At 38.0% G+C, this 5,106-nt stretch overlaps 1 pseudogene; it reads right to left on the bottom strand.

Annotated features, from left to right (window-relative positions):
* Positions 1–420: 420 nt before the first annotated feature.
* On the bottom strand, positions 421–514 carry LOC121167610 (annotated as a pseudogene).
* Between the last annotated feature and the right edge of the window lie 4,592 nt (positions 515–5,106).

The raw sequence follows: 5,106 nt of genomic DNA on the forward strand, positions 1-5,106 counted from the left end.
TGGGACCCTGCACCCACATAGGAGACCTGGAAGAAGCTCCTTGCTCCTGGCTCCAGGTCAGCTCAGCTCCAGGCGTTGTGGCCATTTGGGAAGTGAATCATCAAATGGAAGATCTTCCTCTCTCTCTGCTCTCTGTATATCTTTCCAATAACAATGATAACAATAATAAATGGTTTCCAATAACAATAATAAATCTTAAAAAAAAGAAATTTCCTTAAAGAAAAAAAGAGGATGATTTTGGGGATGGAGGGCATGGGGAAATGGGAAATGCGCTTCAGGATTATTTAATCACACCTAGAAAGCTCAGAATTCTCAGGAAGTTATTTTTCCTCTACTATTCTCCATTTTTTTTCTTCAGGAAAAAATCCTAATCTTAGCAGATCAATATAGTTATTTGGTCATTTGACATATGCACTTTAGAACAATTATGGAATGTTCTACATATTTATGTAGAGGCCTTGCTAATCTTCTCTGTATCATTTCGATTTTACTACATGTGCTGGTAAAGTGACACCTTCCTCTCTACATGCCCACCTAAACACAAATTTTAACACACATGTACACATACACGTGTAAATGATATAAATATAGCAAATCACCACTAGTACACAGGAAGAAGCGATTTTCTGAACCTTAACCTAGACAAAAGAAGGTCATGACTGAATCCTTAGTGCCAGGAAAAGAGGAAAATTATTATTTCCTTGGGGAATACATATCTCCTTTAAGTTATCACACTTGAAAAATGGATTTATGCAGCAATGTTTTAGGGGACAGTGATCAGATTCACAGCAAAACAAAATTTATTCAATTTACAAAAAAAAAAAAAAATCCAAGTTCCACATTGTTACCCACAGAACCTATCTTACTGAATCAGAATAGTAAGCTTAACCTTGACAAATTCTTCCCTGCAGCAAATGGCAGATTTTCCTGACTGTGAGTTTGTAATGACTTTCTGAATTTTGAAGAAGAGATTACACTACTACATAAGGATCTGAATATTACCATCCACACATCTTTTTGCTGATCACTATAAGTTATTATTAAATGGGCTTTCCATGCATCATAAGTATTTGCTGTGCTGGTGGACCCTTTGTGATGCTACATATAGCTTCTGAAAAATTATTCAAAAAATAAAATATGAGCTTCAAAGAAAATGAAGTCAGTTACGTGGCTGAAAAAATTTCAAGCAAGATTTCTATAGCACCTTAGGGGGAAGAGCTTGAAAAACAAAATTTTCAAGGCAGAAACATCATCCTTTAAGATTTGCATATAAATATTAAAATAAGCTTTACCAAAAGAACAAAAGTATTCATAAAGTATGGTGTTTATAGGTTTAATATTTGAGCTTTAATAACTAAAACTGAAATTGTGACAGAGAGCTTGTACAACTCAGCTAAAGGCAAAATACATTCTCTTCTAGATAGAAGTGGACTTCTAATCTGCTAGCCAAAGGGCATAATTTAAGCAATCTCTATGGCAACCATCTCTTTCATTTATTGCTGCATCTGAAGAAAGAACACGCTGTGTACAGCTGGATAATGCAGTTGGCCTAGGCTTTAATAAATTTGCTTTTACTTGCTATTTACAGATTTCTATCATATCTATGATCTTAGTCATTAAGGCTGAGAGACACACAGGGCCTTCATAAAGTTCTACAGATAGCTGGTTATATTAATCATTGTTGGCAAACTCCTATAGCACAATGTTTTGTGTTTGGAAAGTACATCCTAATCATCTCCATTTATCTTCTCAATATCCGTAAGAATTGAGTAACCTCTGAACAGGGAATGTGTTGGATATTATGGAAGGCAGAGTTTGCTACCCTTTCATAGATTTTGTAACACTGATAGGAAGTTGAAAAGATAAGATTATCTGCAACTGTTGTAATAAAGAGAACAGAGAAGCAGAAATTAGAGCCTAATATTGGAAGAAACCTAGGGAGTTTGGTCTACAAACTTATAAGTTCAGAGAGTAATAACAGCTTACAACTGGTGAGCACAGTGTGATAGCCACTGAGACGAATATTTTGCATACTTTATTGTTACTAATCTTGGAACAGCTCTCTGTGTCAGGTGTTGTTACCCCCATTTTAATTTGAGAGTTTATAAAAATTTTCTTAATAAAGATTTTCTTGCTTTGCTATGAAGGTACCAAATGTGCATGGAAAATGGAATTAGAAGTTTAATTTTGTACCAAAGTTTTGAAATCCTTTCATAGGTTTTTCATAGCACATATTGCCCATTAAGTTGTTGAAGACCTCCTTGTATTCTCCACTATGGTGATGTTTAATGAATGATGACCATTCAGTCATCCTTACATTCATGCTATAAATGTTTAAAGTCTAACTATTTAATATTAAATACTGTGCTGGTCACTGAACCAGTCAAACCAAACAAGGCCAATGTAAACCTTATGTGACACAGAACGGTTGGAAGAACAAACGTCTCTTGAACTCATGTGGACATTTACTCCCCAACATCCCTAGTTATAGGAACTTTGAGGGTGGGAACAACTTATTTATGGCGTCTAGAACAAGAGCACAAACGGAGATCCTTAGGAGGTCATTGGGGGTGTGTTCTCAGAATACAGTTCTTGCAAGAGCATTGGTTGTATAAACCAAAGTCATGTGTTCATTCCTCCAAATTTTCTCTCCCATTGCCATGCCATGCTCCAGCCTCACCCAATTTCCAAACCGTTGAGCCCAACCAGTCTTGAACGGTGGACCTTCAAAGCCAGGTGCTCAAATATGCTTTTTTTCTGTTTGAATAACTTGTTTAAGACATCCATTTACAGTAATGAAAAGTGAACTAATATAAAGGGCGAGTTCAAGAAATGGTAATAGTAATTATTTACATGACATGTAATATGGAAGTTACTGGCACTTACTTACTAATTTCTTCTTCTAATAATCCCATTAGTGATGTATTACTGTTGGACAAGTGAAGAAACACAGTCAAGGGTAGAGGCTGAGTCATTTACCTGAGATCACGCTCTGTAATCGACAAACCTAGGATTTGATTTCAAGCAGCCTAAATTAAGGACTATACTCTTAACTATATTGTTTTGCCTCTTTGAAATGGCTGTTGAAATAGGTTGATTTGAGACATCTCTGTCTCCCAGGGATACAGGAGGTTAAGTAAGGGACATATTTTTCTCTAAAAGGTGATTTGAAATTGAAAAGAGTGGCACAAAAGCTACTCCTCAGAGTATAGGAAAAAGGGGAGTCAAGCCAGGAAGTCAGGAATATCGATAAGGGCAAAGCAGACATGAGCATGTGTTCTCAGCATCTGCAGCTAGCCGACAAGTGCTGTGTGATGCTGTGACAAGGGACCTGCCTGTCCAGTGGACTCAGCAGAGTTGTAAGGAAACGTTTAGCAGCTGAAGGATGTGACATGAGAACTGAGGGCAGACAAGAGTAACTTATGGAAAGTCTCAAGGCAGAAGAGATTACAACATGATCCAAGAACTGCGAGAAAAGTCCACCACTGGCCAAGCCAGAGGAGCAGTGTGGTATGAGGTGGTGTATGATGGTGATGGAGAGCACAGTCTTCTAACCATCATAAAGAATTCTGGACTTTAATGGCAATGACATTGATTGGATGGTCTTTAGGCACACGAGAGTTGTGGTGATGGTACTTTTTAAAAAGACCACATTGTCTAAAGCATGGAGGACAAGTTAAAAGGGGACAAAACTCATAAAAAAATCCTTTAGGAGGCAACTGCTGTAGGTTCAATGACGAATATTGCAGGGCTACACTGGGATGCTGGCAATGGTGACAAACAGAGGAAGGAGGACTCAAAGATAATTAGGAGATATTTAGGACTTGATGACTCACAGGACAGGGAGAAGCCAAGGCTATCAAGAGGTAGACTGTCTAGTGTCTGACTAATTAGCAAATCAGAGGAGTGAAACTGTCATGTGGCAGGGTGGCAATGGAGGAGGTTGGCATTGGTACTGGAGAAGACAGGGGTTGACAGGCCTGGGATGACAATGAAAGGAGGAGTGGGTGCGTTCGGGTGAGGCCCATGAAGCTCCTCTGGCACTTTGAAAGAAGCTTCTTAAATTCTTTACTGAAATTCCCATTAGACAAAATCTGAGGAAATATTTCAAAATAGAGAAGTTGTTAGTACATTAGTATATGAACAAAATGTTAGTATTTCATTTATCCACTCAAATCAATTTTGAACTGAAGTTAGTTAATTTTTTAAAAAGGATTTTATTTTTTTGGAAGGTAGATCAGATTTACAGAGAAGGACAGAAAGATCTTCCATCCAACGGTTCACCCCCAAATGGCCACGATGGCCAGAGCTGAGCTGAGCTGAGCTGATTCAAAGCCTAGAGCCAGGAGCTTCCCGGGTCTCCCTTGTGGGTGCAGGGTCCCAAGACTCTGGGCCCTCTGCCACTGCTTTCCCAAGAACATTAGCAGGGAGTTGGAAGGAAAGTGGAACAGCCAGGACACAAACCGGCACCCACATGGGATCCCAGGGCCTGCAAGGTTAGGACCCAGCCATTGAGCCATTGTGCCAGGCCCATTCCTTTGTTTATTAAACCATCAACGAGAAATTTAGCACTCTCTCAACACTTTGTAGCAAGGGCAGTCTCCAAGTTCCCTGAAATTGCTTTACATGTTTATTTGGAAGAACACCACTTTACTCTTGAATGTATTTTCAATTGGTAAAGTAAGTTACAAATTCTGAAAAAAAATCCGAAATCATTTCATAAGAACTGAATTTAAGCTCAAATGTAACTGAGTAGGAATTTACAGAGCTTTAAACAAATCATCACAACTATTCAACAAACTCCAAAGCACCTACCATGCTATTCAAACTGTTCAAGTGTGGAGAAATCAACACTACATAACACAAACCCCCTTGCAAGCTAAATGGAAATAAGAGGCCAGGGGTAGGAAACTGTGACCCACAGGTTTTCTTTCTTCTTCATTTAAAATTTTTTATTAATTTATTAATATAACGAGAACAGGTTTCATGTATTTCATAGGTACAATTATAAGATAATCATACTTCCTTTCTTCTGCCACCTTTGTTTTTTTTTTTTCAAAGATTTATTTATTTATTGGAAAGTCAGATATACAGAGAGGAAGATCT

Source organism: Ochotona curzoniae, unplaced genomic scaffold (assembly GCF_017591425.1).
Source record: "Ochotona curzoniae isolate NIBS_2020 unplaced genomic scaffold, NIBS_Ocur_1.0 patch4, whole genome shotgun sequence".
NCBI lineage: Eukaryota > Metazoa > Chordata > Mammalia > Lagomorpha > Ochotonidae > Ochotona > Ochotona curzoniae.